At 40.6% G+C, this 25,201-nt stretch overlaps 1 protein-coding gene across 1 annotated transcript in view; it reads left to right on the top strand.

The window, feature by feature from the left end:
- Positions 1-25,201, top strand: part of edar (ectodysplasin A receptor) — an 86,430-nt gene that overhangs the window by 10,512 nt on the left and 50,717 nt on the right. The window contains exon 2 of the mRNA XM_033022645.1: positions 7,297-7,360. The gene's annotated coding sequence lies outside the window, so the exon portion shown is untranslated. The remainder of the gene's footprint in view (positions 1-7,296; positions 7,361-25,201) is intronic.

Raw genomic sequence — 25,201 nt, 5'->3', positions numbered from 1 at the left:
TGATCAGCCATGATCACATTGAATGGCGGTGCTGGCTCGAAGGGCCAAATGGCCTACTCCTGCACCTATTGTCTATCTATATTTGAAGATAGACACAAAGCTGGAGTAACTCAGCGGGACAGGCAGCATCTCTGGAGAGAAGGAATGGGTGACGTTTCAGGTCGAGACCCTTCTTCAGATCATGTCAGGTATTGTCCTGTCCTCGCCTCTGTCTTCCAGCTTTCTCCCCACTACTCCAGTTAGCTTGATAGGACCTGACCTGAAACATCGTCTATCCATTCCCTCCACAGATGCTGCCTGACCTGATGAGATCCTCCAGCAGTGCTCGAGTGTTTTGCTCAAGATTCTGCATTTCTTGTGTTTTACAATAACTTTTGTCAACTTCCCAGTTCTGATAAAAGATCTTTGACCAGAAACAGTAACTGCTTCTCTTTCAACAAATACTGGAGTGTATCCAGCAAGTTCAATTTTGATATCACTGAGTAAGATGTTTCAAAATATTTTGTCTGGCACTCCAGATTCACTTGGAATATCCTGGGTTTGATTCCTGGCCTATTCTCAACCAATGTGACAGTCTATTGGCATTTTGCATTATATGGGGGGATATGGATTACATGCAGGCAGAGAAGATTAATTTAACTTGGCATCATGTTTGTCACGGACATTGGGCAGAAGAGCCTGCTCCTATGCTGTTCTGTGTTCTATAACAGTTTTCAGTGTCTTACAATGGAAAGGTTTGCTGGTGTTAATTTTAGTTTTGGTATAGTTTAGTGAATTAGCGCAGAAACAGGTTCTTCGGCCCACCGAGTCTGCACTAACCAGCAATCCCGTGCACTAGCATTACCCTACACACTTGGAACAATTCACAATTTTTACTGAAGCCAATTAACCTTCAAACCTGTACGCCTTTGGGGTATGGGAGAAAACCGGAGCACCTGGGGAAAACCCATGCGATCATGGGGAGAACTGACAAACTCCATACAGACAGCACCTCTATCAGGATCAAACTCTTGTTTCTGGCGCTGTAAGGCAGCAACTCTACTGCTGCGCCATCATGCTGTGCCATTGCTAAGCATAGCTGATCATTGCTCAGTTATCCTATGGGCATATTAATTTGTATAATAAGTTTCACCAAGGTCCGCTATCATTTAAGATAAATATTCACAGATAAATAATGGACCATTTGATGAAGAATGATAGATATCTAAGGACAACTGTTCTCCAGATCTATGAATAACTCACTTCAATGTAAAATGAAAAGGAGAATGTTTTTTTTAATTTTTTTATTTAGTTTCATGGCCACATCTACAGATGATTACATTACTTTCGCAGATCACCTTCACCAATTCAAAGCCTTGGGGATATAAGTAAACTATTTCGAAATGAATGGAAGCAGACAAAAGCATTAAAGATGTCGAAGCTTCTAGTGTGGCTGAACTGAAAGAAACTCAAACCAGTAAAAAATATTCGTAAAATTAAAACATAAATGTATGCAAAATATATAAGTGTCCTTCAATAAGTTTTCATTCTCACATATGCACCAGCAAGAGATGAAGGAAGTATTTGTGCAAGGAATTTACAAGAACAAATAAAATGGATTTAGGCAATGGAATGGAACTAAATCAATCATCCTTTTTACGAGGTGGATCAGGCATGAGAGTTCAAATGGCTCTGTTTCATTCAGTCATATCCCAAGGGGTAAATGTCCACAGGGGTTCTGAGCACTCAACATTTTATCAGTACTTGGCTAATCCCATTTGCAGTTACAGAGGCATTAACCCAATCGTTCTAAATAACCGAGAAGGACGACTGGATGAGAAAAAAAATAGTGAAAAGAAAATTATGAATTTAATGAATGAATGAATTCAATACATTGCAGGATTTTGGACGTTACTAGTCACCTGGTGCCCCCCCCCCCGAACGTGTTCAGCTACAGTGCCCTCCATAATATTTGGGACACAGACACATCATTTATTTATTTGCCTTTGTACTCCACAATTTGAGTTAAAGTGCACATTGTCAGAGTTTATTAAAGGGTATTTTTACACACATTGGTTTCACCATTTAGAAATTACAGCTGTGTTTGTACATAGTCCCTCCCCCATTTCATGGCACCATAATGAGGACCAAAGTTGTGCCAATGAAAGTCAAAGAAGACATTATGAGACTGAGAAACAAGAATAAAACTTAGAGACATCAGCCAAACCTTAGGCTTGCAAAATCAACTGTTTGGAACAGCATTAAGAAAGAGAGCACTGGTGAGCTCACTAATCGCAAAGGGACTGGCAGGCCAAGGAATACCACAGCCGATGACAGAACAATTATCTCTGTAATAAAGAAAAATCCCCAAACACCTGTCCGACAGATCAGAAACACTCGTCAGCAGTCAGGTGTGGATTTATCAATGAGCACTGTCCGCAGAAGACTGCATGAACAGAAATACAGAGGCTACACTGCAAGATGCAAACCACTGATTAGCTGCAAAAATAAGATAGCCAGGTTACAGTTTGCCAAGAAGTACTTAAAAGAGCAACCACAGTTCTGGAAAAAGGTCTTGTGGACAGATGAGATGAAGATGAACATATCAGAGTGATGGAAAGAGCAAAGTATGGAGGAAAGAAGGAACTGCCCAAGATCCAAAGCATACCACCTCATCTGTGAAACACGGTGGTGGAGGTGTTATGGCCTGGGCATGTATGGCTGCTGAAGTTACTGGCTCACTTATCTTCATTGATGATACAACTGCTGATGGTAGTAGCATAATGAATTCTGAAGTGTATAGACACATCCTATCTGCTCAAGTTCCATATTTTCCATTGAGAATAGGGAAGATTCAAACAAGAGGACATGATTTGAGAATTAAGGGACAGAAGTTTAGGGGTAACATAATGGGGAACTTCTTTACTCAGAGAGTGGTAGCTGTGTGGAATGAGCTTCCAGTGGAAGTGGTGGAGGCAGGTTCGATTTTATCATTTATCAAAAATAAATTGGATAGGTATATGGACGGGAAAGGAATGGAGGGTTATGGTCTGAGTGCAGGTAGATGGGACGAGGGGAGAATAAGTGTTCGGCACGGATTAGAAAGGCCGAGATGGCCTGTTTTCGTGCTGTAATTGTTATATGGTTATATGCCTCAAAATTAATTGGCCGGCGGTTCATTCTACAGCAAGACAATGCTCCCAAACATACTGCTAAAATAACAAAGGAGTTTTTCAAAACGAAAAAATGGTCAATTCTTAAGTGCCCAAGTCAATCACCCAATCTGAACCCAATTGAGCATGCCTTTTATATGCTGAAGAGAAAACTAAAGGGGACTAGCCCCTAAAACAAGTATAAGCTAAAGATGGCTGCAATACAGGCCTGGCAGAGCATAGACATAGACATCACCAGAGAAGACACGCAGCAACTGTTGATGTCCATGAATCGCAAACTTCCAGCATGCAAAGGATATGCAAGAAAATACTAAACATGACTACTTTCATTTACATGACATTGCTGTGTCCCAAACATTATGGTGCCCTGAAATGGGGGGACTATGTATAAACACAGCTGCAATTTCTACATGGTGAAACCAAAATGTATAAAAATGGCCTTTATTAAAATCTGACTGTGCACATGTGATTTTTTGTGACTAGTGGGGTACCGCAAGGCTCAGTGCTGGGACCCCAGCTATTTACAATATATATTAATGATTTGGACGAGGGAATTGAAGGCAACATCTCCAAGTTTGCGGATGACACTAAGCTGGAGGGCAGTGTTAGCTGTGAGGAGGATGCTAGGAGGCTGCAAGGTGACTTGGATAGGTTGGGTGAGTGGGCAAATGCATGGCAGATGCAGTATAATGTGGATAAATGTGAGGTTATCCACTTTGGTGGCAAAAACAGGAAAGAAGACTATTATCTAAATGGTGGCTGATTAGGAAAAGGGGAGATGCAACGAGACCAGGGTGACATGGTACACCAGTCATTGAAAGTAGGCATGCAGGTGCAGCAGGCAGTGAAGAAAGCGAATGGTATGTTAGCATTCATAGCAAAAGGATTTGAGTATAGGAGCAGGGAGGTTCTACTGCAGTTGTACAGGGTCTTGGTGAGACCACACCTGGAGTATTGCGTACAGTTTTGGTCTCCAAATCTGAGGAAGGACATTATTGCCATAGAGGGAGTGCAGAGAAGGTTCACCAGACTGATTCCTGGGATGTCAGGACTTTCTTATGAAGAAAGACTGGATAGACTTGGTTTATACTCTCTAGAATTTAGGAGATTGAGAGGGGATCTTATAGAAACTTATAAAATTCTTAAGGGGTTGGACAGGCTAGATGCAGGAAGATTGCTCCCGATGTTGGGGAAGTCCAGGACAAGGGGTCACAGTTTAAGGATAAGGGGGAAATCCTTTAAAACCGAGATGAGAAGAACTTTTTTCACACAGAGAGTGGTGAATCTCTGGAACTCTCTGCCACAGAGGGTAGTCAAGGCCAGTTCAATGGCTATATTTAAGAGGGAGTTAGATGTGGCCCTTGTGGCTAAGGGGATCAGAGGGTATGGAGAGAAGGCAGGTACGGGATACTGAGTTGGATGATCAGCCATGATCATATTGAATGGCGGTGCAGGCTTGAAGGGCCGAATGGCCTACTCCTGCACCTAATTTCTATGTTTCTATGTTTTTCCTATTACAAATCTCAAATTGTGGAGTACAGAGGCAAATAAATAAATGATGGGTCTTTGACCCAAACATTATGGAGGGTACTGTATTTCAGAGGGCAGGTGTGAGTTAACTGCATAGGTCAGACCAAGTAAGTCTGGCAAATTTCCTTCTTGGAAGGACATTAGTGAAGAAGAAAATTGTTATGACAATCTAGTGGACGTTATCACCATTAATGACGCTGACTTTTTATTTAATTACCTGAATTTAAATTCCCCTGCTATCATGATGGAATTGAGACTTGTCTCTAGACTAATTCTATCAGCACCAAACTGCAAAAGAGAGGCAGGGATGGGGTAAAGTGTTGTATCCTTACAACCATGCTACCTTCTTTATTTTCTTGCCTTTTTATTCAACTTCATTAATTTTGCAAGCAGTTCAAATAACCTTTTTGCTAATGATAAGCAAAATTGGAACAACAACCTTTTTGAAGATTCTCCTTTTGGCTTGCAAATATACAGATTGGTACAGATCAGGGAGGCCCTTCTGCCCAAATGGGTTATGTTGATATACTTCCTCTTTCTAATCTGCATGGGTCTTGATTTATTTCAGAATTTGTACAGAAACGGGTCAGTTCAGGTTGTTAATCATCTTAATTCGTAAAAAGCAAATTATGCAAAATAAAATAAAAAACAAAGTACTGGAGAAACTCAGTGGGTCAGACAGCATCTGTGGAGGGAAATGGACACACAATGCTTCGGGTCGGGACCATTCTTTGGATTGAAGGATTAGGGAGAAAAAAATTGCAAAAGAGAGCTGGGATGGAGCAAAGCCTAGCAAGTGATAGATGAATTTGGGTAAAGAGGGTGATTGGCAAATGGATGGAGTAAGTGACAAAGGCTAGAATGGAAAGGATGTCAGATATGGAAGGAAGAGGGATGAGTGAAATGTGAAGCTGGATGGAGTGATAAGGGTGGAAGGGGACAGGGCAGAGGAAAGGGGAGAGGGGACACTGAACAGAGAGGTTGAGATGAGCAGGGGAAAGGAACATGGTGGTGTGCTGAGGGAATGGTGTGTGCACTGGGTGGGGGCTGAGAATAGAGGTGGGGGGGGGGGGGGGGAGATGGTGGAGGTTTATCAAGAAGTTAACAAATTCAATATTCATGCTATGCAATGCAAAATACGGGGTGCTGTTTTTCCATTTTTATTTTCTCAAGATTCCAACATCTGCAATCTTTGTGTTTCCACATTGCTAAATGAGGTTCCGAATGCAACTCTGATTAACAAAATATCCCAATAAGTAGATGCAAATGATTTCTTACAACAGTTACTAAAAAAAATGATGCATTGCTGTGGTGAGAAGTGTTTTTCCTTTTAATCTTATTTAGAATGATAATTGCCAAATCCATTTTCCTTTGCACATGGAAATCACCAACAGCTTGTGACTGAATGTCTGTCGTTCAGATACAATATCCTAATGGTATTGTCAGAGGAACATTGACACAAAACATTTGCTCCAGTTTTGGTAAATGCTGTTCATCTTAATCATAAACATTAACATTTATTTTAAATATTTACTCAAAGTATTAATGATTCCCCATGCCTTTACTTTTCAGTTTATGAGGGCTTATAGTTCATTTCCAGAGGCAACAAGTAAGTATGTGGTTGAAGTAAAAAGACATGCCCCAGCAAATAGTTTGAGTAACCATGTCCAACCCTCAGTTTGCAAAACCATCAATCTTCTCATCTTCAAACACCAGTGTGCATTCCAGACTTGCAAGCTTGTACCTTTATATATAAATTTGCAGGCTGGAATATGATGGAAATTGAGTGGGTGTGTGCATTTAGTGATAATAAGGGAGAGGCCTGAATTAGAGTAATTGGGCCAGATCCACATTTCCTCTGAAAATGTTTGATGTAAAGCTGTGTTCTTCTTGTGATGACATTTCTGCTTGGACTTTGTGGACAATAACAAGAAGAAAACCTTGAATTATACTTACACACTTTAAAGAATGAAAAATATACTTTACAAACTTGCGTGAAGCCTACAATTAATAACAATCAAGAATTAAGTAGGTGAACCAATTTCTTCCATGTGTGACAAGCCTTTCTTTATACACTTCATCCGTTATTAACTTCAAAAGACAGACTTGCAAGGTATAGGTTACATACAAGTGTTTCATCAATTATATACAGTGGGTAATATTTTGCGATTTTTTTATATACCAACAAACAAAAGAACTGCTAATATATTTACATTTAAAGACATAATTAAAAAAAATAATGTCCACCAATTGTCTTTATTAAAAATCTAACTGGTAAAGTAAAAAATATTCCAGATACTGTTTGTTCAATCTTGTCAACACTGTTAGCCCACATGAAAGAAATGTAATTTTAATTATAGCCAACAACCTTGGCAGACTATACAGTTTTTATCCTTGCAGCTCCATACATCAAAAGGTTTCTCCTTTTACTTTAGGGTATAAAAACCTTAGCTCCACACAAAAGTTTTAGGTTTCACAGACACTAGAAAGATTGTTGGGGTTATTTTACTTTATAATTTATCCTAGAATGTTTGTGTCAAAATAAATAAAATAAAATAGTATTTGGCTATATATCAATTTTGGCTATACACCAATTTTAACCCTCTCTTTTCAGGAGAACAATAGCTTTTCCAGTCTTTCCACATTGTATGATCATCACCCTAGATGTTGATTAACTAGTGGCACAACTGGTAAAACTGTTATCTCACAGTGAACCAAGATACTTAGATTTGATCCTGACCTTGGGTGCTGTCTGTGTGGAGTGTGCACGTTCTTCCTGTGACCACGTTGGTTTCCTCCGGCTGCTCCAGTTTCCTCCCACGTCCCAAAGACATGTGGGTTTGTAGGTTAATTGGCTTCTGTATATTGCCCTAGTGTGTAGGTAGTGGATGAGAAAGTGGAATAACATAGAACTGGTTTGAACGAATGATCGATGGTGGGCGAGGGCTAAAGAGCCTGTTTCCATGCTGTATCATTTAAATTCAAATGACCCTCGAGGGTGTGTGAGGGTGGGAGGCATTGACAAATTTAAACTGTTGCATGGAATAGTATGTTTTGAAGAGAGTGTTGATAGAATAAGCCGTGCCTACAAAATGGCTGCAAGCAGCACCGGTCGTCCACATCAAACCCAGGTCTCTTGTGCTATAAGGCAGTAGTGCTACCACCACACCACCATGCCACCCATTTGTTCAACAACACTTTTATTTCTATCTCTTAATCAATTACATAAGTTTCAAGTCGAGTTGAGTTTATTGTCATAAGCACAAGTACAGTGAGGTACAGATACAATGAAATCTTGCAGCAATATCGCAGGGACATAGACTCCGACAGAGCACAAAAACTTAAATTATATGTAAAATTCTGCAAAACAGTAAAAAGAGAAAATAAAATAATGGGTTATGTGCGTTGGTTCGAGAACCTGAAAGTAACAGGAAAGTAGTTGTTCCTGAACGAGGTGGCGGTGGTGTGTGACTTCAGGCTGACTCATCAGGCGAGTGAGTGTGTGACTCGTATAGATCTCTTCGATAGTGCGGAGGTGGACTGGGTGATGATCACCACCTTTTGCAATCTTCTTCCTTCCTGGGCGTTCACGTTACTGATCCACGTTGTTATTACAACCGGTCAATATGACATTCAACCATGGCTCCAGCTATTTACTAAACTGAATATAACGATGTAGTGTAGGAAGGAACTGCAGATGCTGGTTTAAACCGAAGATAGACACAAAATGCTGGAGTAACTCAGCGGGACAGGCAGCATCTCTGTCGGGAAGGAATGGGTGACGTTTCAGGTCGAGCCCCTTCTCCAGACTATCCCCAAAATCTAGATTTGTTTGGTCATTATTTGTTTATTTTTAGCTTTCTACACAAACTGTATCCAAGCGCAAGCAGGAGGATATTCTGTTCCGCAGTCGATGTTTTCATAGAAGAAAATATAACGAGACCTGGATGGTCTATTTGCCTGGTACACAAAAAAGCTGGAGAAACATCAGCGGGTGCAGCAGCATCTATGGAGCGAAGGAAATAGGCAACGTTTCGGGCCGAAACCAGGTCTATTTGCCTGCCTGCTTTAATAGGTAGACGTGCCTTTTGATGCGTGACCACCCAGCAATTGCGACAGCCGCTCAGAGGTTATTTAAATTTGCAAATTTGAGTCCTAAGCATGCTTTAAGACCTTTAGCAAACATTTTGGAGAAACAAGCAGAACATGCAAAAGGGTGGCACATCTGATAGAAGCCTCTACATAAAAACATCCAGACATCTACAGCCAGACATAAAAACAGTTTTTATCCACGAGTAGTTGCTCTACTCAACAGCCAAACATCTGTAGCCTCCCTTTGATCTGGTATATTGTTGGTTCACATGCTTAATCAATGGCGTTTTATCATTAATGTTTTATTATTATTAATGCTTAGTGTTTTCTGATTCATTCGTAACTGTCACTGTATGTCATGTTGTTACTTGTGGGTGGAGCACCAAGGCAAGTTCCTTGTATGTGAATACTTGGCCAATAAGACTTCCGGTGGCGCTATGGAGTAGGAGAGACTCGCGCCAACTAGCTCCGTGAAAAAAACGAAAAAACGGGAGGAAAAGACAGATCCTACCTGCAGAAAACGGCACTGATTGTTTTGCACTAAGCCCGTGACGTCATCAGGCGCGCGACACCAGCAGTATGTCGACTCAACATACTCCCCCCCACAAGGCAAAAAACGGCAAGACTAAAGAGGTAGGCCCAACTGAAGCCTCGGCCTCAGGTTTAACAGCATCCCGAGAAGACATCCCAAAGAAGAAGAAAAAGACTGAGATGGAAGAATTAAAAACGTTCCTTAAGGAGGAACTTAAAAATCTTAGACAGAACTTTTAAGAGGTTAAAGAGGAGCTAGCATCTTTTAAAAAAGAAATGAAAGAACAAATTAAAGAAGATGTTACAGAGATTGTACACGAAGTCCTTGAAGACTGGAAATTAGAAATGGAAAGAAATATGACTCAAAATGTTGAAGTAAATGAAAAACTGAATAAGATGGAATCCAGATTTGATTCTAAACTTGAACCTATTCTCCTGACATTAAACCAACACTACAAGATTGTAAAAGAACTTGAGGAACTTGCTGAGACAAGCACCGCAACTACAAAACAACTCATCACTGAGAACCACGCCTATCAAAGTTATTGTATCAAATAACTGAAAAATGTACAGACTTGGAGGGACGACAGAGGCGTCAGAACTTAAGAATCGTGGGCATCCAGGAAGGCAGAGAGGGGACTTGTGACCCCCGTGAATTTGCTGCAGAAGTACTGAAAACAATTTTGAACCTGGATCAGGCGCCATTACTTGCCCGAGCGCACAGAGTGCCGGGACGTCCCCCAAAGGTGGGCGACCGACCAAGAATAATGATAGTAAAGGTCCAATATGACCATGTATTGGATGACATGATGAGGAAAATTGGCAAAAGCAGAAATCTTGTATATGAGGGAGACAAGATTAGCGTATTCAGAGATTACCCTGTGGAAGTTGCTAAGAAAAGAGCGTTGTTCACAGAAACAAGAAGAATACTGAAGAACATAAAGAATCTGAGATATGGACTGTTATACCCCGCAACACTGAGAGTCAGTTACGAGAAGAAGGAATACTTCTTCATCAAGCACACGGAAGCATTTGAATTTGCCAAGAACGTCGAGGACAAGATCGAAGATTGAAAAATATTCAACTCTTAACACCTACACCTATCTCGCAGAGAAGATATGGAACTCTAAACTTTAAACTATTATATTTAAGAGTTGCCTAAAATTCGCAATAAGAATTGGGTATATTTCCTGCAACGGATATATAATACTAACATTCTAGTACTAACCTCTAACAACTATTAATAATCAAGAATATTAACTAACACTAACTAATGATAATAAGATTATTTAGATTATTCAAGAATTAATTAAAAGTATGAAATATAAGTAAAGTATGATTCAGGTATTTTATAATGAGAAATGTTTGATGGCTCTCTCTCTGATGTTTTCATTTTTGATTATTCTTTGATAAATGTTTATATTATACAAAACTAACATTTCAATTTGAGACTACTAATTATACCATTAATGGAATATAATCAATATTTCTTTCCCCCCCACAAATTGTATGCATCGAATTGGAAACTTTCCTTTCAAGGAAAGTACGGAGCTAGTATTTTTATAAACCAAAAGCTACGGAAGTCCATAGATGCTTAGCCACATTAGGGTGGCTATCACTAACTGCACTAATTGTAGTTGTAGTTGCTTTTCTTTTTTACTTTCCACACTTTACTAACCCTATTTGCTATCACCTTTTTTATCTTATATCATATTATATTTTGTATTTGGAATGGAATTGCATATTTTATTTAAGGAGATATGTTCGGATGGAAAACAGACGTGACCTAAAATTCATCTACCTGAAGTTCAAGTATAAGGTAGGGTTGAGTGTGCTGAATCATCTGCTCTATCACTTAATCACAATATGCAAGACATGAATATAAAAATTGGGGGTGAGGGAATTAAATTCTGTAGTTGGAATGTTAAGGGAATTAATGAACCTATCAAGAGAGGCAAAGTGTTAGCTCATTTAAAATCATTGAAAACAGATATAATATTTCTCCAGGAGACACATCTTAAAAAGGAAGCACAACACAGATTGAAAGCAAAATGGATTGCTAAAGCGTACCACTCTTCATTCTCACATAAATCAAGAGGTGTTGCAATATTAATTCGTAAAGGTATACCCTTTAAACATATATCAACGATAGAAGACATTGAAGGCAGATATATTGTAATAATAGGGGAGTTATACTTAAAAAAGGTGACTCTCCTCAATGTGTATGGACCAAATTTTGATAGCCCTCTGTTTTTTAAGAGAATTCTTAACAATATCCCGGAAGGTACACAACAAAACTTAATAATCGGTGGAGATTTAAATTGTACTTTGGATGCTTGTTTGGATAGATCATCAACTCAAAGAAAACTAAAATCTCGATCAAGTGAATTTTTAAATTCATACATTAATACTACTAATATTAAGGACGTTTGGAGAATTGAAAATCCATCGGGCCGAGAATATTCATTTTACTCACCAGTACATAAAACTTACTCAAGGATAGACTATTTTTTAGTAGATTCAAAACTTATCCCATTTACCTATAACTCACAATATCATAACATCATAATCTCAGACCACGCCCCATTAACATTTATGATCAAAGTAAACAGAATGGCAGAGACACAGTCACAATGGAGATTTAATCCCCAAATCTTAAAAGATAAGTCATGTAATGAATATCTAGTAAAACAGATTAAAATGTTTTTTGAGGCTAACGATAGCCCTGAAATCTCTGCCTCCCTTCTTTGGGAAACATTTAAAGCATTTGTACGAGGAGCATTAATTTCTTCCCAATCATTTTTTAATAAAGAGAATAGGGCCAAACAACAGAAACTGGAAATGGAAATAAAGCAATTAGACACAGAAAATGCAGCAGCACCATCCACGATAAAACACAATAAAATTGCAGTATTGAAATATAAATTAAACAAGATTTATTCAGACCAAGTTATAAAACTTTATCAACATACAAAACAATTAAATTTTGAATTTGGTGACAAACCACAAAAACTATTAGCGCGTCAACTTCGCAAATTGGACGGGGAAAAAACAATATACAAAATTAGAACAGATAAGGGAGAAACATTAACACTGCCTAAAGATATTAATGATAGATTTCTACAATACTACCAAAAATTGTATTCATCTAAAATAACAGAACAATCAACGGGAATGGAAACATTTTTACAGAATTGTAAGTTTGCGGGTCTAGATCAGAAAGAGAGAGAATTGCTAGGGGCTGAAATTACGATAAAAGACATTGAAGAATCAATAAAGTCCTTAAAAAACGGAAAGTCGGCAGGACCCGATGGTCTAAATTCGGAATTTTATAAAAAAAATTATGATTTGCTTTCCCCACGCCTACAGACAATGTACAAATACGCTTATACTCAACAGAAACTCCCAGAAACTCTAAATGAATCTACAATCATACTTATACCAAAAACGGACAAGGATCTTGAAGACCCAGGTTCATACAGAGCCCTCTTAAATACTGATCAGAAAATATTAACTAAGATTCTATCTAATAGATTGAGCTTAGTGATCAGCAAATTAATACATCCCGACCAAACAGGGTTTATCCCCAAACGGTATTCATTTTATAATCTGAGAAGATTATTTAATATTATACACTCCAATAGAATCCCTAACGCAGAGCTAGCAATTATCTCGTTAGATGCTGAAAAAGCATTTGACCAGGTAGAATGGCCATATTTATTTTCGGTGATGGAAAAATTTCAACTAGGAGAGAAGTACTGTACATGGGTTAAATTGTTATATTCTAATCCAACAGCTAGAATATTAACAAACAAAATGTTATCAACTAAATTTAATCTCTCTAGAGGCTGTAGACAAGGATGCTCACTATCCCCACTATTATTTGCTCTTGCAATCGAACCCCTAGCAGAAAGCGTTAGAAACCATCCAGGAATATTTGGATACAATACTAGAGACACAAGGAATAAAATCTCCTTATATGCAGATGATATACTAATATATATTACAAAATTAGAAACTAGTATTCCAAACCTATTAAATCTAATAACTCAATTTGGTCAGTTTTCGGGATATAGAATCAATTGGAATAAAAGCGAAATCATGCCAATAACAAAATTCAATTTACATACAATACAACAATCCCCTTTTAAAATAGTTAAAGATAAATTTAAATACTTAGGAATCTATGTAACTAAGACATATACCTCTTTATTTAAACTAAATTTCCCACCCTTACTGAATAAACTACATAAGAATATTCAATACTGGAAAACACTCCCCATTTCTATGCTTGGGAGAATTAATGCTATAAAAATGATTTTTTTACCGCAACTGCTGTACCTACTTCAATTAATTCCGATATATATCCCAAAAACCTTTTCCAAAAAAGTCGATTCCATTGTTACAAGTTTTGTCTGGGATTATAAGAATCATAGAATAAGTAAAAAACATTTATGTAAATCAAAGATAAATGGAGGTCTGGCTTTGCCAAATTTCTTATTTTATTTTTGGGCAGTCCATATTAAAAACATGAATTTCTGGCTGGAAGAAATGGATCAACAACCAGATTGGCTAATGATGGAAAAGGAAGACTGTCTACCTTTTGAAATTGGACCGATCATATTTGCCCCCACAAAACTGCACAAAAAAACCTATAAAGAAAAACCTATAAAGAACTACATAGTGGAATACGAATTTGGAAACAAATAAAAAAAGATTTAAAATTGAATAATATACCACTCTGCCTTCCCATTGTAAATAATCCTTTATTCAAATCATCCTTTATGGACAAAGGTTTCACACAATGGAAAAATTATGGAATCAAAAATATAGGACATCTTTATGGGAAAGGTACTTTTCTTTCATTTCAAGAGTTACAACAGAATTATGGGCTGCACTCAAATAATTTCTTCAGATATCTACAAATTAGAGATTATGTTAAATCTAATACACAAGTTTACAGGAATAGGGAATCAGAAATTCTTGATGAATGTCTGAACAAGCATCCTAATACTGAAAAACTAATAGCTTATATTTATAACACCCTACTAAATAACGAGGTAACACCGACCGAACCATATAGATACAAATGGGAAAATGAAATAGGTGATCCTATCACGAAAGATATGTGGGACGAAAGTTTACAACAAATACATCAATGTTCATTAAATGCCAGACATACTTTAATACAATTCAAGGTCTTACATAGACTACACTTCTCTAAAATAAAACTAAATAGAATCTTCCCACAAATCTCTCCTATTTGTGATAAATGTCTACATTTAGAGGCTAATTTAACACATACGTTTGCAAACTGTATAAAACTTAAACATTTCTGGACTGATATTTTTGAAATAACTTCAGAAGTTATTAATACAAAGCTGGACCCAGACACAAAATTAATAATACTTGGAATATCAGAACAAAGCTTAACACTCACAATAAACCAAAGAAACTTCCTCAATTACAGTATAATAACCGGAAAAAAATTAATATTAACATTTTGGAAAGGCCCTACAACCCCCACAATTAAAATGTGGATTACGGAAATGTCGGAGACCCTATACTTAGAAAGAATTAGACTTGTCTTAATGGACAAACAAGATCTTTTCCATAAAATTTGGGCTCCATTCATTAACTATCTGAAGGGATAGATTGGCACAGCACGAGGACCCAGCTGAAACTTGAACTCAGGAATAGATGAAAAGCTATACTTTTTAACCTACGAACCTATCTCCATTGATGTATTACAGGTAACCCATTCCACCTCCCTTGTTTTTCTGTTGTGTTTTTTTTTGCTTTCTTTTTTATTTGTAACTTTCTACCCTCTCTTTTTCCCTCTTTCTATAAAAAATAAAATCACTAGAAGCAGAAGTAATTGATAATGGAAAATTTTAATAATGTATGGCTGATGTATATGAAAAGTTTTTTTTACTATAATATGTAACTACATTTTATAATATGTCTACTTCTAATAAATAAATAAATAAAATAAAAAAAATAAAAAAAATAAAAATAAAAAGAAATAAACTTACTTACTTACTTACCCTACAGTGCCAGAGATCCAGGTTCAATCCTGACCTCAGCTGCTGTCGGTGTGGAGTTTGCATGTTCTCCCAGTGACCAAGTGGGTTTCTTCTTTTGATTCCGGTTCTTTTACTCCCCTAGTCTGGATCAGAAAATCACTGAGTCGAACACTGGAGTCCAAACCCTTTATTCACCTATTCACCATGGGGCCGATTTCGGATCCACTCACACGAGCCCGTAGCAGCCTCGGGCAAACAGAACAGAAGAAAAACACACACCCCAACTGACCGATCATCTTTATACCCCTGTACAGGGGGAGGCAACCCCTCTAGACCAATCACGGATACCGGCGGGAAGATACAGTGGGAGGCAACCCCTCTGCCTAATCACAATTTCAGTACATAGAAACAAAGTAGAAACATCTTCAGGAGTCCAAACTTGGTGGCAACAGGTGGGCCACATGGGCAGAAGCTTCTTGAAACTTCTTCAATGGTCCTGACTTGGTGGCGACAGTTGGGCCACATGGGTCTCCAGCACCCTGCAATGTCACCATCAGTGAAACCAGGTCTCACAGACCTTACATTCCCACAGAACCTTACATTCCTGCATATTCACATTCCCTCCTTTTATCATTCCATGATAACCTTTCTTAAAGGATTTGCTTGGCATTGGGACTTTTTCTCACTCCTTTTAACATGCATCATTACATGATCTTTACACAAGCAGGGGGACATGCAACAGTCCATAGTTCAGCAGCAGTCTATGATCATGATCAACAATGATGATTGGTGAGGTTGTGCCTGGAGTCCACGACATCCATCCCCTTCCCGAGTTTACATGGGTCGTGGATACTCTTAGAAGTCATCACATCAGCATTCTCCACTTTCACGACCAGTATTCCAAAGTAAATGAGCAGCAGCAGTCTCCATGGTAACTCAACTTATCTGTACTGAAAAGAAAAGAAGAGGTTAGCAACTTAGGTTTTAGGCGCAATACTGACAATCTTACAATGGTGAAGGTGGACCCACGCATTTCTCCCTTCTACCTTCGCAGCAGTTGGGTTTGTGAGAAAGATCCAGATCCTTTCTTATCCAAATTTTGACCATTACATAATCACCAGGTTCAATTTTAGGCGGAGTGGTTAGAGGTGGGAGTTCAATGTATGCTGCTTGTATCCTGGAATGCAAGTTTTTTCAATGCCCTGGTTAGTGATAAAACATAGTCATTTCCATTGTCATGTGGTTAAACTGAACAGCCTTTGAGGTTCCATGGGGTTCTGAGTGGGCAGCCATATACAATCTTTGCTGGGCTCAACCGTGCCTTCCCTGCTGGGGTAGTGTGCATCTGGAACAGTGCCACAGGGAGTAGTTTAAACCAATTAGCCCCTGTTTCAGCTCGTAATTTGGCAAGTTTTGGTTTTCAGTGTTTGATGAGCTTGTTCAACAAGTCCAGCAGCCTGTGGCCGATAAACACAATGTAATTGCTGTTGGATACCCATTTGTATACAAAATTCCTTATTTACCTGTCCCACGAAATGAGGACCATTGTCTGAACCCGGCCGAGTTGGGATCCCATACCTAGGTGTGATCTCTTTCATAAAGTACCTTAACAACTGTAGAGGCTTTGTTGTCCGTGGTGGGGTAGGCCTCGATCCATTTACTGAAAACATCAACAAATAACTAATAGATATTTATAACTGACATCTTTCCAACTCAATGTAGTCCATCTGGAGGGTCTCAAAGGGACCCATGGGTAAGGGTGTTTTCCCATTTTCACAAGTAACACCCTTCCTGGGATTATATTACTGACAGATCAGACAACGATTACTAATACCCTGAGCCAGAGTCTGCAGCTTTGGATGCCACCATGTAGCTAGAAGAGTATCACCAGTTGCTTTGGCACTACATTGAGTTGCAAAGTGTATACATTCTATAACCCACATTGTGAGTTCTTCTGACATGCCTATTTTTCCTGCCGGGGTAACTCACAATCCCGACATGCAATCAACCGTACAACCGAATTGCTTCACATTTCTATATCTTGGTCAGGAGTGTCCTCCTGTAATCTAACAATGTCTTGGATAGTTGGCATTGGCTTTTCCGAAGGAGACTTGCCTTTATCTATGCTTTTAGTCTGCCTCATCATTTTAGGTATAACCACCCTGCGCTCCTGGGACATTTCTTTAGCTTCTTGGTCAGCACGGTGATTTCCTACATCTACTGAAGTTTGGCCCCTTAGTATAGGCAGTACATTTTATATCAGAAATCTGTTTTGGCAACATTAAGGCTTGTAACGGGTCTGATACCAATTTCTGGTGGGATGTCTGTGTTCCCGCTGAAGTCAAGAAACTCCTATTTTTCCACAACTGACCCAGGTCATGACCACTCCCAAGTCAGTGTAAACATTTACTCTTAAGTCCTTCCCCAAGATGCAGGCTCTTATCAGGGCAAACAGTTCCGCTTTTTGGTCAGAGAATGGTGTTTCGAAGGCAACCAAAGCCATACTATTCCCATGCACTTCCATCCACATACAGGGTTAGGTCAGGGTTTGTCATGGGAACATCTGTGAAATCTTCCCTAACAGAGGTATCTTATTTGATCACAAATAGTGCCCTAGTTCCATTTGTTCCACCGGTGGTTCGGCGAGAAAGGATGCTGGATTGATGGTGGTACAATACTTAAACTGCAATTTGGGGTTGTTCAACAGGTATATCTCGTATTTATTCTGGCGAGCCATGGTGAGGTGTTGAGTCTGCAATTGTCCCAGCAAAGCAGCAACTGAGTGAGAACTATACTCTGTTATATCTTGTTGTAAAGTCACATTGGTAGCCAATTGCAAGCTGTTGTAGATCGCAGTCAAGATCTGTGTACATCTGGGATGGCCCCGTGCTACCTGATCAAGTTTCGAGGAGTAATAGGTCACCGGTCGATGTTTGTCTCCATGTTTCTGAGTAAGAACTGCAGTGGAGCAATCAGCAAGGATTGTGCAGTACAACAGGAACGGTTGGTCATAGAGTGGCCTTCCCAACGCTGGTGCCTGTAACAGAGACCTTTTAAGATTTTCAAAGGCATCCTGAGCTTCTCCAGACAATCGAAACTCGCCCTCCATATTAGTGTATGACGTCAAATTTTTTTAGTGTCCAGAGCAATGTTGGGTATCCACTGTTAACAAAAATTCACCACTGTCTCATTTGTTTCGCCTCCTGTGGTGCAGGGAATTCACAGATTGGTTCAACTCGGCTGTTCTCCAGGCTCTGCTCTGTTGCCGATAATATCACACCAAGGATTTCCACCTTCTGCTGGGCTACCAGTACTTTTGATTGGGAAACTACATATCCCAGTGATGATAGATGATTCAGTAACTGAGTGGTATCTTCGCGGTTGCTTTGTTCATCTAGGCTGGCTACAAGTAAATCATCCACGTACTGAAGTAGGGCGGAGCCACATCGAAAACTTAAGGTTTGCAGCTGTCTCTGGAGACATCTGGAAAACAATGTTGGAGAATTCACAAATCCTTGAGGCAATCGAGTCCATGTGTACTATTGTCCAGTGTAGGTGAAGGTGAATACATAATGACTGTCCTGATGTAGAGGCAGGGAGAAGAAGGTATGCTGTAAACCCACCACAGAAAAGATCTTTGCCTGTTCCGGAACCTGGGCTAAAATGTGGGCTGGATTAGGTATCAATGCGTGAATAGGTTCTACTATAGCATTAATGGACCGCAAATCTTGGACCAATCTATACTGCTTCGGTTTTCCTGCCTTGGGGACTGCGAGGATAGGAGTGGAGCAGGAGGAGTGGCATTTCACCAGAATGCCCTGTTCTAGCAGTCCCTGAACTAACTTGTCAATGCTTGGTATCGCCTGCTGCTTCAACGGGTACTGACAGATAGAAGGCAGTATTACATTTTCCTTGAGAGCTACTTGGATGGGATCAATCTGAACACATCCTACATGAGTAGAGTCTTCTGCCCACACCTGTGGGTCCACATACTCTAGTACCTCGCTCCCAAGATAATGGCGTAATCGCATTGTAACCGTCCACTGGTGACTGGTAGAATTGAACAGCACAATCATTGGGTAATTCTTGCTCTCGGCTCGTTTTCGGATTCGCCAGACCGATTGCTTGCTAAACCATAGGTCCTAAGTCTTTTGCATGAAATGGGAAATTCACTTACTTTGTTATATGCGGGGCGACCCCAGAAGCTTGTTTCCACAATTCTGTAGATACTTCAGCATATTCTGCTGTTCCCTGTGGTCCGGTCACAAAAGCCAGTAGGTTTACATCCTATCTAGTTCCTTCACGGGATTTCAAAAAAGTTTTCCAGCTCCCCGATTCTACCACTTCGGTCGTATGCTAGGGTAATATGAAGTTGGGGCTCATTTTCCAGGTCTAGGGACCACCATTGGGGTGTCACTGACAAGTAACACTGTCTTTTAGGGGCCCATGGGGTTACAGTTATCCCGTTGTCTCCACATTCCATTTTCACTGGAATGCACATAGTAAGTCCCGAGCTAGCAGATTACAGTCTAGACAAGCTGGTGCTGTAATGTCTCGTTCCGGTATGTTACTTCAACTGGTATTGAGATGGGGCATTGACGTACTTGCCCTGGAATCCGGGCAGTCTCTGGGTTTTGTCAGATCTAGGGAGATTGTGAATGGACTGAATAGGTGACGTGGATTCCCCTGTGTCCACTAAAAAGGTGCATCCTCTTCCCGCAACTTGTAGTGTTAAAACGGGTTCCTTATCAGTATCGCACCCGTTCATCACCAAGTTGGCCAGTCAGTTCTGAGAAAAGGGATTAGTCTGGGAGAAATTCGTATACCTCCCTTGTCCTCGATTTCCTTGCCAACCTCCCCTTTGTTCTTGCTGATTCGTTGTCTTCGCCACGGGCATTCTTTGCACCAATGGCCCTGCTTGCCACAATTAAAGCAAATGTCTGATCCCCCTGGTCTGCTTCCTCCAAACTGCTGCCTTGGGGAACCATAGGGTTGGCTGTAGGTGGGGCATGTGGTCCATTGGGGTAGCATGTATACCCGTGTCCCTGTCTCTCTCCCCATCCCGGCACACAGTACTGAGGTTCCATCTGGTAGTCGCTGGCATCTGGAATGACCCTCCGTCCTTCCTTCTTCATTACATACTCCATTTTTACTTTAACCTGGAGTTGATTCTCCTGTCTCTTACTATCCTTCCAGTGGTATTTAACTGCATGGGCCATTTGGCTCGGACTATTTTCAGACCAGTCCATATTATTCGTTTTTATTGCCTCGGCAACAGCGGCTGGCAGGCAGTTTATTAAAATAGCACAATACTGGGGTGAATTTGTACCATTTTGTTAATTAGTGTCTCCCAACTGACCTACATATATTTCTGAAAACCTTTCCAAAAATTCCTCTGCCGCTTCTCCTTCCCCGGGTTTAGTATCCAAAACTTTGGAGATATCAATGGGTTTCTGCAGGCTGGAGGTAAGGGCGGGCTAGGATTCTGCCGTGCTCTGGGCAAGCAGGTTAGCTAGCGCATGATGGGTTGGGGGTCCCAAGTTAGCTAGAAATCTTGCATGTTTCCCTGGGGTTAGGACGTTGCACCTGGGCCCACAAATCTCTGGAATCTGCATTATAGACTCGTATAGTGGTTCAGAGGAAGTCTACAAATGAGGCAGGTGACTTCTTTTCTATCAGGCATCTGGCTCACTGTGGCTACCATCGCATTTGGCTTCCAAGGAAAGAAAACACCTACGGTCTGTGTGTTACCGGCGCCAACTGCGTTTGCCGGGTTGAACGCTGGATTAGACATTTCTCTAACCGGGAATTGGTGGTGAACAGATCGTCGCTCAACCACCCTGTCTGGCCTTGACTTGGGCTCAGATAGGATTACCTTGGGGACAAGTCACTCTCAGAATCCTCGTAATAGGTTTTGTTGCAAAGCCGATATTTTTCACAAGACTGGTTCTGCACCATCTGTCTATGCTTTCTCATTCTTGGTTTAGGGGTTCCTGAACTTGTGGTTCAAGTTGACCCCCTCTAGTTTTACTCCTGGTACGAAACGCATCTGGGGCGTCCAAGTCTCACAGACCTTACATTCCCAAAGCTCCCACATTCCTGCATATTCACGCCTCCAGGTGCTCCAATATCCTCCCACATCTTGCGAGTTTGTAGGTCCAGGAAATTGCCCATTGTGTATACAGAGTGGAAATTGTGTACAGAGTGGAAATTGTATACAGAGTGGATGTGAAAGTGGGATTACATAGATCTAGCGAACGGGTGATTGATGTTCTGCGTGGACTTGATCTGAAGGGCCCGTTTCCATGCTGTACCTTTAACTCAATCAATCAATTTATTGTGCTATATTCCAGGAATTGAATGACGTATTGGCTATCCTTGGCATGAGGGGGGAGGAGAGGGTGGCTGAATCATTGATTGAACAAAATCTCTGCCGCTGTAAGACAGGAGCTCTACTGTTGCGCCACTGTGCCGCCGAGTATTGCTGCTGAGTATTTTCATGACTAAATAATTGTTATGAAGGGCAGTGTTTCTGTTTCTGGAGTTGATAGTTATCTTTGATACAGAATGGAATATTATTCTAGGCAATTAAAGCAAATAGTAAAGGCACCGTTGAATCAGAGAAGTACAGATAATAAATACTTTAAAAACATTTCCCTTGCCCATTTGTGAAACCATAGTGTTGAAAATGCTTCTGTTGCAAAATGTAAGAATTTTGTGTGAGAGTAAGCCAAATTTAAGGGCATGATTAGAACATTACCTAATTTCCTTTCATTGTAACAGAGGTTGCCTTAAGGGCCTGTCCGACCAGCATGCGATTGCATGCGTCTAGCGCGACCAAACGTGGTCGCTTGAGGCGTACGGCCTCGCGGGGCCGGTCCCACTTCGATCGCCGGAGATGTATGGAGTTGTGCGGGGCTGGTCCCGACATTGCGCTGGGGCTCCAAAAATCTTCCACTGTCCGAAAATCCCACGCGACAACGGCCTGTCGGCCCGCAGTCACATTGAGGCCCTACGCAGCGTCTCGACGGGCATACGCAACGTCTCGACGGGCATACGCAACGTCTCGACATCGTACGCAGCGTCTTGACATCGTATGCAGTGCCTTGACAGGGTACGCCTAGCGCGTGGCGTTGCACGATGACGTCACCGCCTGGCGTGCCGTTGCGCGATGATGTCACCGCCCGATGCCGTGCGACGTCCAAATTCAGTCAGCCCGCCTCCTGCCCAGCAGATTGGTGACTTTGACGTAAATTACGTCACGCCCGACTTTGCGCGTACTTAGCGCGTACTTCCCGCGAACTTAGCGCGAACTACGCTTCCGTTTGGTCACGCTAGACGCATGCAATCGCATGCTGGTGGGACAGGCCCTTTATATTTTCAGCACTGATCTGTTCTACTCGACAGGCTATTACCTTAATTTGTGAAGTCAAGTTGAGTTGATTGCCATGTACACATTAAGCTGGAAAGGATGCAGAGAAGATTTATGAGGATGTTGTCAGGACCCGAGGGCCTGAGCCATAGGGAGAGTTGAGCAGGCTAGGACTCTATTCCTTGGAGCTCAGGAGGATGAGGGGTGATCTTACAGAGAGATCATGAGAGGAATACTTAGGGTAAATGCACAGCGTTTTTTATTCAGTTGGGGAATCAAGAACCAGAGGACATAGATTTAAGGTGAGGGGTAGAAAGATTTAATAGGAACCTTAAGGGGAATCTTCTTTTTTACACAAAGTGTGGTAGTAGGTATATGGAACTAGCTGCCAGAGGAGGTAGGTGAGGAAATTACTATCACAATATTTAAAAAAAAACATTTGGACAGATACATGGATAGGATAGGTTTGGAGGGATATGGGCTAAACGCAGACAGGTGGTACTAGTTTAGATGGGGCACGTTGGTTGTCATGGGCAAGTTGGGCCAAAGTGTCTGTTTGCATGCTGTATGACTCTCCATATTATGTATTGCTGGAATGCAACTTATGTTTGATTGAAAGCAAAAATCAGGAATCAGTCATTGTGGACGATTAAATAAAAATAGTTTAAATTAATATTTTATTTTATGAAATTAAACATCTATACCAATCTTTACTAGCTCATTAAAATCCTTATGGAGAGCTCAGGATACAGTTATGATTACATCCATATCATATTTGGTTACAAAATATTTTTGCAGCCATTCACTTCTTGCAATGGACAGAAGTAGGATTTTTTAAAACCTAATACACCATGAATTTTGCTTAAATGGACTCAATGCTTTGTAAGGGAGAAATGACAGGCAATATTGGATAAACTTCCAAATTACCCCCGAAGTGAGTGTGAAATGTAATGAGTGGGCTAATGTCAGTTCATGGTGTTCTGCGACTTGTACAGTGGAGATAGCAACGTCTGAGATGAAGTTGACCTGAGCCAGTCCTGGAAAGCAGAAAACATTTATTGGGACAACAATGAATTTTGAATAATATTCTAGGCAGTTAAAGAAAGCGATGAGAAAGGATTTTCAACAGAGGAGATAAAGATGGATGGAAGGGTGGAAAATATAGTTTAGTTTAGAGATACAGCGTGGAAACAGACCCTTCAGCCCGCCAAGTCTGCGCCGACCAATGATCTCTGTACACTAACACTACCCGACACACTAGGGACAATTTACAATTTTACCAAGCCAGTTAGCCTAAAAGCCTGTATGTCTTTGGAGTGTGGGAGGAAACCAGAGCTCCCGGAGAAAACCCACGCAGGTCACGTGGAGAACGTACAAACTCCGTACAGTTCATTGGCTGAGGGCATCCATTTTTGCAGATTTTTCACTTTGGCTGAGAATCAGAATTGTTTAGATTAGAGATACAGCATGTAAACCGATATCAAACGCAGCTCGGTTGTGTCTTTGACCCTGTGCTCTGAGGACCAATATGCTCAACATTTTCAGTGACGGAGAACTACTCTTGTACTCAAAGCTGATACAAGAGGCTTTGAGGTCAAGTGTAGAGATGGCCTTTAACAATTCGACTGATGCCTGCTGGGATCACATCATACGATCATAAGTAATAGGAATAGAATTAGGCCATTTGGCCTATCGAGTCTACTATGCCATTCAATCATGGCTGATCTATCTCTCCTTCCTAACCCTATTAACTTGTCTTCTCCCCATAACCTTTGACACCTGTACTAATCAAGAAATGAGATTATTGGATCTGGAAAATCCTGGGGAAAAAAAGCATCTACAGATCATGGAAATCAGAAATGAAAGCAGAAAATGCTGGCAACACCGAACGTCAGGTATCATCTCTGGAACTAGAAATAGAGTTAATGTTGATGTTTCAGGACCCTTCATCAGATCTGTTCAACAACTGCGCTGGAGAAGTTGTGGAAATCTTGTAAGGATTTCATGAAAATTGCTAATTAGAGAGAACTAGAGGAGTCTGAAAAGAGACTTGAACGAGATGCATTGATGTACTAGAAGCCTAGATAGAACAAATAAGAAGAACCCATTTGCCCAACAAGAGGGGGTGAAAACCAGGGGGTGCAAATTCAAAATATTTGGTAGAAGGATTGGAGGGGAGATGAGCAAAAGCTTTTTATCCGGAGAGATGTAGAACTCGCCAGCTGAAACCCTGGGACAGGCAGAACCCCACATCATATTTAGCCAGCACTAGGAGGTCTGCTGGAAGAGTTGTGAGCTGCTGAGCTATGGACCATTCATATGCTCTATCTCAATCTTTTTGTAGCCTCGTGCCCTCTCCACAACTTACTTTCCATTTTGAATTTGTGTGTTCAGCAAATTTAAGAAGACACGAGGAGAAGAATAATAGTTGCTCCTGTATCAGGTAACAAAGCTGAAGGGCCAGTTGTCCTCACAGTTGTCGCTTGGCAAGCGGCCAA

Source organism: Amblyraja radiata, chromosome 6 (genome assembly GCF_010909765.2).
Source record: "Amblyraja radiata isolate CabotCenter1 chromosome 6, sAmbRad1.1.pri, whole genome shotgun sequence".
In the NCBI taxonomy this organism is placed as follows: domain Eukaryota; kingdom Metazoa; phylum Chordata; class Chondrichthyes; order Rajiformes; family Rajidae; genus Amblyraja; species Amblyraja radiata.
This window is presented reverse-complemented; position numbering and strand designations above follow the sequence as displayed.